Source organism: Ictidomys tridecemlineatus, chromosome 11 (genome assembly GCF_052094955.1).
Source record: "Ictidomys tridecemlineatus isolate mIctTri1 chromosome 11, mIctTri1.hap1, whole genome shotgun sequence".
Lineage (NCBI taxonomy): Eukaryota > Metazoa > Chordata > Mammalia > Rodentia > Sciuridae > Ictidomys > Ictidomys tridecemlineatus.
In genome coordinates, this window is record NC_135487.1 from 83,675,907 (window position 1) to 83,686,813 (window position 10,907).

The 10,907-nt window shown below is 37.5% G+C and overlaps 1 pseudogene; it reads left to right on the top strand.

Annotated features, from left to right (window-relative positions):
• Positions 1-5,862: 5,862 nt before the first annotated feature.
• On the top strand, positions 5,863-10,617 carry LOC144368591 (pantothenate kinase 2, mitochondrial pseudogene; annotated as a pseudogene).
• Positions 10,618-10,907: the final 290 nt, after the last annotated feature.

The window sequence follows — 10,907 nt, forward strand, 5'->3', positions numbered from 1 at the left end:
AGGGCATTTCTTGTAGAAATAGAGAAAGCAATCATGAAATTCATCTGGAAAAATAAAAGACCCAGAATAGAAAAAGCAATTCTAAGCAGAAAGAGTGAAAAAGGCGACATAGCAATACCAGACCTCAAACTCAACTACAGAGCAATAGTAACAAAAACAGCATGGTACTGGTACCAAAACAGGCGGGTAGACCAATGGTACAGAATAGAGGACACAGAGACTAATCCACAAAGCTGCAACTATCTTATATTTGATAAAGGAGCTAAAAGCATGCAATGGAGGAAGGATAGCATCTTCAACAAATGGTGTTGGGAAAACTGGAAATCTATATGCAACAAAATGAAACTGAATCCCCTCCTCTTGCCATGCACAAAAGTTAACTCAAAGTGGATCAAGGAGCTAGATATCAAATAAGAGACTCTGCGTCTGATAGAAGAAAAAGTTGGCTCCAATCTACATATTGTGGGGTCGGGCTCCAAATTCCTTAATAGGAAACCCATAGCACAAGAGTTAATAACAAGAATCAACAAATGGGACTTACTTAAAATGAAAAGTTTTTTCTCAGCAAGAGAAGCAATAAGAGAGGTAAATAGGAAACCTACATCATGGGAACAAATTTTTACTCCTCACACTTCAGATAGAGTCCTAATATCCAGAGTATACAAAGAACCCAAAAAATTAAACAATAAGAAAACAAATAACCCAAACAACAAAAGGGCCAAAGACCTGAACAGACACTTCTCAGAGGAGGACATATAATCAATCAACAAGTACATGAAAAAATGCTCACCATCTCTAGCAGTCAGAGAAATGCAAATCAAAACCACCCTAAGATACCATCTCACTTCAGTAAGATTGGCAGCCATTATGAAGTCAAACAACAACAAATGCTGGTGAGGATGTGGGGAAAAGGGTACTCTTGTACATTGCTGGTGGGACTGCAAACTGGTGCGGCCAATTTTGAAAGCAGTATGGAGATTCCTGGGAAAGCTGGGAATGGAACCACCATTTGACCAGCTATTTCCCTTCTTGGACTATTCCTTGAAGACCTGAAAAGAGCGTACTACAGGGATATTGCTACATTGATGCTCATAGCAGCACAATTCACAATTGCTAGACTGTGGAACCAACCCAGATGCCCTTCAATAGATGAATGGATAAAAAAAATGTGGCATTTATACACCATGGAGTATTACTCAGCACTAAAAAATGACAAAATCATGGAATTTGCAGGGAAATTGAAGGCAGTAGAGCAGATCATGCTTAGTGAAGCTAGCCAATCCCTAAAAAACAAATACCAAATGTCTTCTTTGATATAATGAGAGCAACTAAGAACAGATGAGAGAGGAAGAGCAGGAAGAAAAGATCAACATTAAACAGATGCATGAGGTGGGAGGGAAAGGGAGAGAAAACAAAATTGCATGGTAATGGAGGGAGACCCTCATTGTTATACAAAATTACATATAAGAGGTTGTGAGGGGAATGGGAAAATAAACAAGGAGTGAAATGAATTACAGTAAATGGGGTAGAGAGAGAAGATGGGAGGGAAGGGGAGGGGGGATAGTAGAGGATAGAAAAGGTAGCAGAATACAACAGTTACTAATAGGGAATTATGTAAAAATGTGGATGTGTAACCGATGTGATTCTGCAATCTGTATTTGGGGTAAAATTGGGAGTTCATAACCAACTTGAATCTAATGTACGAAATATGATATGTCAAAAGCTTTGTAATGTTTAGAACAACCAATAAAAAAAAGGAATCAACTTTGGTAGAGAAAAGGGCTAACTGTAATTTGTCTCTCTGAGCAGTAGAGAGCAACAGAACATCAAAATGACAGCTTGAATAAGCCTCGGTGGACCATGTTGTAGGCCTTTTTCTATAAAAGCAATTTATTCAACCAAGTGTTTTTTCCCCCAGACTCAATAACATATTTAACTATGAATATACAAACTGCAGAAATTCATTCTGAATAAAATACATTCATGACTTGACAAAAATAACAATTTTGTGGGGCTGGGGTTGTAGCTCAGTGGTAGAACACTTGCCTAGCATGTGTGAGGCATCTGGTTCAACTCTCATTACCATATATAAATAAATAAAATAAAAGTTCATTGGCAACTAAAAATTATTTTTTAAAAATAATAATTTTAATTTATTCCTGTGGCATTTATCATTTTTTATATTTTTTCTCCATGTTATAAAATCATGAAAATTCATCATTCAAGAAAATACATTTAATCTGTTTTTTTTTCTCATAAGTATTGTAGATCACTTCTTTCTTATTGGTGTCTTCTCCAGATTAATTTATCAAACACCATGTGGGCAGCAGCTGTGGGTTTTGACATAAGAATAAAAAAAAAATTCTTCAAATTACTTGTGAGTAGCATCTCTTTGCATCATAAAATTTGACAACCTTCATTTATGTCATCTCCTTTGACTATAATTCATATAAAAATATTCATGTGATCAAAGCTTTTTAAATTGCACTAAAGCATTTTATATTAATCCACAGTGTGTTTTCTATGAAAAAGAAGGGAAAAATGGCTTTTCTTCATCATGTTTTAAGATTACTGTGGAAATGCTCCTCTAGGTACCAGTGAGTTAGTTAACTCTCATTTGGAAAGTTACCAGCTGGCAGTTATTTGTGGAGCTCCAGTACATGCTCAACTTATAAGTATTCAGAGAAGGAGATGTTTTAAATTTGAGCTAGGGCAGTTTCCTAGGACTTCTGTAATAAATTACCAGAAACCCCATGACTCAAGACAATAGAAAATTACTCTGTCCTAGTTCAGGAGGCAGAAGACCAAAATAAAGGTGTTGGCAGAGTGTGTTCCTTCTAAAGGCTCAGAGGAGATTCTCTCCCTAGCCCCTTTTCTAACGTGTGGTGGCTGCCAGCAATCCTTGGTTTTCTTTGACTTTTAGCTGCATCACTTTAATCCCTGCCTTTGTCATAACAGGTATTCACCCTATACGTGTCTCTGGGTCTTCCCATGACCTTCTTACAAGGTCATCAATCATCGGATTTGAGGGCACATTCTAATCCTGTATGGCCTCATCTTAACTAATTACATTTGCAAAGATCTTATTTCTAAACAAGATCATATTCTGAGGTTCCAATGGACATGAATTTTGCAGATTCCTTTTTCAATCCACTACAAATAGTAATGATATTTTGTATGCCTTCAAAGAAATATTTAAAAGAAAGAAAAGTATTTTCTCCATGGAAATGAGTATCAAATATATTCTATCAAAATAGATACATACCAAAATGTACTCAACTAAATTTTTTTATTTACTTTATTTTCATATTCATGTTATTTATGTTATCTTGTACAGGAGTTTTGAAGTGTATAATAAAATAACCCATTTATTTTACAATAAGTATAACATAAAATGTATGCTGATCATTGTCAACAAATAGTGTGTACATTTTATTAACCCTGTAGAATTAATAAATAAAGGAAGATATAATAAAATTTTACTATAAGTAGAGTCCAAAAAGTTCTATTATGTAAGAATTATGGCCACATTATTGCAAGTTTAAAAAAAAACACAAATTTCTCAAGTAGATTTCCAGTTAATGTGTATTTTAATTTATGTTTACATTTATAAAATGTATAAGAAACAAATTATGTTAAAATTGTACCATATATTAAATTTAAAAAGCCTTAAATAATCACAGAGCACTCTTCACCCTGCACACCTTTAGCCTGTCCCCATTTGAGAATTGCAGCCGGGTAAAGTATGAAACCAATTACCAACCCAGTTCTACCTCAATTTATATTATCTTCTTCTTTTTTTTTTAGTTGTAGATGGACACAACACATTTATTTATTTATTTATTTATTTATTTATTTATTTATTTATTTTTATGTGGTGCTGAGAATCAAACCCAGTGCCTCACATGTGCCAGGCAAGTTCTCTACCACTGAGCTACAACCACAGCCCTGAATTCACATGATTTTAGAGACACTTTTAGTGTTTTCAGAGAATAAAATCAAGACTAAAGAACTTTAAAAACATGATAAAGGGAAATGCCATCATGTTGCCTAATGACAGGGATATATTTTAAAAAACAAATCCTTAGACAATGTTACTTAGTGAACAGCAGAGTGCACATACACAAACCTAGGTGGCATAGCCCCACTACACACTAAGCTGTATCTTCTAGCTACCACGTATAAGGTTTGTCTTGTTGATCAAAACATCTGCATTCAGCACATGACTCTACAATGAATTGTACAATTCTCATTATCAGAAAAGAGGGAATGCATCTGGGTTTTGAAAAAAGTCAAGTTTTTGTAGCAAAGTGTTGTTTGAAAAAATCTTTCTGAAAGATAAAGATAGCGGATAATGTCTCTTAAAAATTCCTAAAATAATCACAATAACAGGCTTAATAAGGGTACTATGTTGTGTTGTTTAAATGAAGGTCATAAAGCTAAATGACAACTCATTCAAGGCAGTTATGGCTAAGACTAGGCCAATGATTGTTCCAACTTATTTGAAGAATAGAGGTTAAATAATTGAAACAAATGTCCTCTAAACACACTTCAAATATCACCCTCCTGCTGGCCTTTTGGTAGGCAGAGGATGACAGACTCTTTGAGCCATGCTCCCTGATGAAAACCAAAAATTAGTAGTCTGAGCTGCTAGTTCTGAACATGCTTTAAAACAATTGAGCAGACAGAGAAGTGACCTTTTAAAGATAATAAAGCCAAATCAAACTCTGGTTGAATACATGAAACATTTCTGCATGGAAACTTCTGGGGTTTCAAGACCCAGCAGAAGACTTCTTCCCTACCTTTCTAAAGCCTAATGATAAATAGGAATTAATTCAGAACACCAAGGAAAGCAGGAGGAGAATTGCCAGTGCAAGATGGAATATGCAGGAAGTGATTTTAGTGTAGGAGAGATAAGTGTCCATGGCAGAAACCCAAAGAAGCTTCAGGCTCAGTTTGCAGGTGCCTCTAAGGGCAGAGAGCTAAGAGGCAAAATGGAAGGATTGTTTGAAAGTGGGCCTAGCACATGATGGCACCAGATATCTGCCTACACTTCCTACCTTCCTCTGCCATTTTTAAATACATGAAATACCAACTAGCATTTCACCTCTGGGAAAAATAAAATAAGTTTTCTTCTTCTGAAAAACAGAATAAACTAAGGAGAATTAGGTATGTTGAGGATGGACATCAATGTCCTCAGTAAAGCCCTCTACCCTTCTTTGGAGTTCCAAACCTCTCCCTGCAAAACTAAAAGTCATCAACATTCTAACCCCAAGATTAAGGCAACCAGTGGGTAAATCTGTTTATTGATGCTGTGGTTAGCTAGAGCTAGGGTTGTGGTTCAGTGGTAGCGCACATGTCAGGCATGTGTGAGGCACTGGGTTTGATAGTCAGTACCACATAAAAATCAACAAATTAATTAATTAAATAAAGGTATTTGTCCATCCACAATTTAAATATATATATATATATTAAAAAGCTGTGGTTAGCTATGTAACAAGAACTTGACTTCCTCATTCCTTAACCTGATGCTTTTCTGGGAAGGAACTACCAGACTGGGTATTTCATTTTCTGGCCTCCCTTATATCCAAATGTAGCTATTTAACTACACAGAATGTGAGTAGAAGTGGTGTGTGTCACATTCAGGCCAGGGCTTTTAAGAAAGCAACTGCGGAGCTTAGATGTAGCACAATGGTTCAGCACATGCTAAACACTTGTGAGGCCATGGGTTCTGTACCCAGTGGATGGTGGGGTGGTGGGGAGAAAGTGGGAAAGAAAGGAAGGAATAAAGAAAGAAAAAGTGCCTTTTCACATTCTCACTCACCCTGTGCCAGCCAGAAGCAGAAGCTACGAAGGTCAAAGATGGTTGTAGCATCAGTTGAAGGAGCCTGGGTCTCTGAGTCACTACATGAGGAAAAGCCACCCATGAATCAGGAACATCTGAACTATGGTGCAGTTGAGAAACAAGTAAATATCATAGAAAACCAATGAAGTTTTAAGGCTTATTTTGGTAACCAGCATTACCATAATTAATTATCGTTCCCATGAACATGGAGCTCCCAGCACAGGCACTTAACTTGTAGGAGGAAAGACCTATATATTCAATAGTAAGAAACTCCAGAAAGCTATGTAGGACAGGCCCGTTCTTAAATATGATGGACAACTAAAGATCCACTTTAGTGGTAAAGTGTCCCTAGGTTCAATCCCCAGTAACTCCCCGAATAAAATTGAAGTGTTGAAAGACAAAGAAAATAAGCAGAATAAACAAACAAATCCAAGATTTACTAATCCAGAAAGAAGAACAGAGATTGTAGGCTTATAAAATAGAAAAAAACTAAAATATTTGAATTTGTGTTCTTAGAGAAATTTAAAACATAATTACTTCCAAAAAATTAGCCCTAGATAATCCTACTCCTCGCCCCCACACACATTAAAATAAAAATACAAAAGGTAAGTCTTGTAAACTAAGCATATGATTGCTAAAATTTTAAAAATCAATTGAAAGTTCATGGGACAGTGTGCCAGGTTTTGTGGCACATATGTGTAATCCCAGGGACTCAGGAGGCTCAGACAGGAGGATCACAAGTTTCAGACCACCTCCAGCAACTTAGTAAGACCATGTCTTAAAATAAAGACATAAAAAGGACTGGGTATGTAATTTAGTGGTAAAGTGCCCCTAGGTTCAATCCCCAGTAACCCCCCAAATAAAATTGAAGTGTTGAAAGACAAAGACTAGGACCCCTTCTAGAACATAAATCAAAAGATTAGAAAAAGAGAGCTTCAGAGAAGGTGAAACAAAGAAAATAAATCCTTAAGTTCCAACATCCAGCAAATAGAATAGAGAAGAAAAATAGCTGGGGATATAGCTCAGTTGGTAGAGGTACTTGCCTCACATGCACAAGGCCCTGGCTTCAATCCCCAGCATCACACACACACACACACACACACACACACACAAAATGTTGGGCCTGGGGTTGTGGTGGTAGAGCGCTCGCCTAGCATGCACATGTGAGGCCCTGGATTCGATCCTCAGCACCACATAAGAATGAAATAAAGATAATGTGTCCAACTACAACTAAAAAATAATAAATACTTAAAAAATTTTTAAAAGAATAGAGAAAAAATAAAAATAAGGAAGAATGAAATGGTAAAAATTATAGAGAGATCTCCTCCAAAGTTAAAGACATAACTATTCTTAATAAAGGGGATAAATGAGTACCAAGGGAAAAAAAGACCATGTCATGTTACCATGAAATTTTAGAACACCAAATGATTAGAGAAAGGATTTTATTTTTATTTTTATATTTTACTGTAGTAAGAACATATAAGATGAGGTCTACATTTTTTACTACATTTTAAGTTTATGGGACAGTGTGTTCACTGCAAGCACAGTGTTGTAAAGCAGATCTCTAAAACTTACTTATCCTGGTTACTGAAACTTTATAGACATGGAACAGCAACTGCCCATTTCCCCTCCCCAATTACCTGGCAGCCACCATTATATTTCTGCTTTTACAAATTTGACTATTTTAGGAATCTCTTGGAAGCGGAATATTGCAGAATATGTCCTTCTGTCATGAACTCATTTCAGTGAGCATAATGCCCTATACGCTCATCTCTGTTGTTGCAAATGGCAGGATTTTCTTCTTTTTATGGCTGAATAGAATCCCCATTGTGTACATACCACATTTTCTTGATCTATTCACCTCCTGATGGACATTTAGGTTGATTCCATATCTAGGCTATTGTGCACAGTGCTGCAATAAACATAGGAAAAGTCGATTTTTAAAAAATTCTAGAGAAAAAGAGGAAAATGAGGTCACTTACCAAGAAACAATAATAAACTGGCATCAAACTTCTTATTAGGAACACTCTGTGCTAGAAGAGAATGAAACAATGTCTTCACCATTCTGAGGAGAGAAAAACTTTGACTATACAATTTTGTGCTGCCCTTACTGTTCTTGGTTCCACTAGGGTGCCTCCTTCCCTTAGCAATTTACTGAACACCCTTTCCAGATTTTTGTAACAGAGACAATAAACAAACCAAGACAAAACAAGGCACAAACATACTGTATTAATCCTCTCCATTCTCTCAAAATGGCCATCCTTCCTCTCGTCCTATCTACTTCTAGGGATGAGCAGATTTGCTCCTGTCCTATATCTAGGGACGGGCAGCTTTTCCTTGTCACTTACCCCCGAGTGTCCCAGGGCTCCCCATACAGGCCACCATCTGTCGAAGTCTGGCTGGGCAAAATAACGGGGGTGGGGTGGGGCGGTGGATGGTTACAAGAAACTTGTGAAGGTTGATACATTGGGAGCCACCTTTATTATGGGACAGAGAAGTATATATACCCAACTAATTACACACAGCTTAACTTAATAAACATAAACTCAATACAGCAGTCAACTAATAAGGAATCCTCATCATCTTAATGATTATACACAGCTTAACTTAATTAACTTCATTAGATACAGCAGTCAGTCATTAAGGAATCTGCATCATCTTAATGGCTTGCTGGTGTTAATTCTCAAACCACTCCCCCTGGCAAAGTGCCAGGTTCCATCTTGACTTGGTTGTGACTCTCAACATTGTGCTCTACCAAACTATAAATCAACATGAAGGCATATGAAAGACATTTTCAAATTGGCAAGTGCTCAGAAATTTCATCTCCCTTCTATTGTGTTTGTTTGTTTCTGTTCAATATGCCTTTGGATATGTTCCAGAGAAGTGAGGTACAAACCAATAATGATGTAGAATATGAGGGAGTGGAACTAGGAGTGAAGTTTAATAAAAAAACAATTCCAGGTTGAGAGTTGTGCATGGAGTTTGCTAAACAATCTAAATCAGAATAATAAGCCAGTTGGCCCCCAAATACAATGTCTTCAAGAACAAAAAATGAAATGTGGTCTACATTAAAGATAGAATAATTATGGAAATGTGTGATATCCATGATGTAGTAAAGAAATGTTCTGTCAGTAAAAATAAAAAACAAATAGAAATTTAAGGAAACACAAACAACAAAAATTGTGTAAAATAAGTCATGATACAAATACAAAGCCCATAAAAATACAGCATCATCTTAAGTTATTTCTGAAATGACAAAAGAGAATTTATTTCATTTGGGCACTAGAACATTCTTCTCCAAGGATTCTAGAGATCATGACCTTAAACTTATAGAAAGAAATGTAATTGTTGCACATTATTTGACTATGCAGTAAATGATAGTTAAAAAGACACAATAATATAAATTAGGGAAAGCACTAATTTTTAATTTTGAGGATCAACCTATAAGCAACATGTGAAAGATGGGTCTCAGGTAAAGAATAAATTTGGCATTGACCTGGAAATGCAAAAACAAAAATACAGCTGACAGAATATGTGAGGATTCAGGTACAAGCATGTGGAAGATGGAAGAAAGGAGAAAAGGTCCACTTGCCTCATCAAAGCATATCCGAAGGCTCAGGCAGGACTGCCTCTGAGGAGGCAGGAGGATTCTGGCCCTAGGGGGGCTGGCTGGGGGGCAACGGTGGGGGCTGCCAATAGGAGCCAGCGTGATCGGCTCACCCCTGGAGCGCCATGGCAGGGCAGCCTCCACCTCACCCTCTTGGGCTGGGGAGCCGGCGCCCACAGGCTCCGAAGGACAGAGGCGGGGGTCACTGGGGCCTCTGGCTAGCAGCCTGTCAGCGCCTGCTGTTGGGCCTCGACAGATGGTGTGAGGCCCCATGGGCTCAACTCCTACAGTGGCCCTGCCTGGGTCTCTGGCTCACAGGTCGAAAGCCTCCAGAAAAAGCAGCGGCTTTTTCCATGGTTTGGCTTGGATATTGGTGGAACCCTTGTTAAGCTGGTTTATTTTGAACCCAAAGACATTACTGCTGAAGAAGAACAAGAAGAAGTGGAGAGTCTTCAAAGCATTCGGAAGTACTTGACCTCCAATGTGGCTTATGGGTCCAGGGGCATTAGGGACTTGCACTTGGCCTGAAGGCCCTGATTCTGTGTGGATGCAAAGATAGGTGGTCTTCAGCTTTGCAAACTGCATGAACTAGACTGCTTAATCCAAGGAATTTTATGTATTGACTCAGTTGGTTTCAATGGATTATCACAATGCTATTACTTTGAAAATCCTGCTGATTCTGAAAAATGTCAGAAGTTACCATTTGAGTTGAAAAACTCACATCCTCTGCTTCTGGTGAACATTGGCTCAGGGGTTACCATTTTAGCAGTGTACTCCAAAGATAATTACAAGAGGGTCACAGGCACAAGTCTTAGAGGAGGAAATTTTTTTGGTCTCTGCTGTATTCTTACTGGGTGTACCACACTTTTGAAGAAGCTCTTGAAATGGTATCTCGTGGAGGTAGCACCAAAGTGGATAAACTAGTGCAAGATATTTATGGAGGAGATTATAAGAGGTTTTGATTGCCAGGCTGTGCTGTAGCTTTGAGAACATTAACCAGATGGTTTTTGTTGGAAATTTCTTGAGAATTAATACCATCACCATGCAGCTTTTGGCATATGCTTTGGATTATTGTTCCAAGAGACAGTTGAAAGCACTTTTTTCAGAACATGAAGGTTATTTTGGAGCTGTTGGAACACTCCTGGAACTGTTGAAGATTCCCTGATTGTTACCTGGGAGGGTATCCTAAAATTTCTACAATGGGATCTGTAGAGTTTTGTTTTTTAATAGACTTACTCAGTTTTATGATCGTGCACTACCTGAATCAAGTTGATAAATGACATGTATTTTTCTAAGTCATCAAGATAAATTCTTAAAAAATTTCAGTCTAAACTAGCAACCAGTAAGGAAAGAAGCATTAAAATACAAGTGGACCATGTTCAGGCAGCATGAGGATTGCTGTGTTTAAGTTGCCCTTCTAGTAGCACTGTTACACCTGTGTTGTTTTGGGAAATC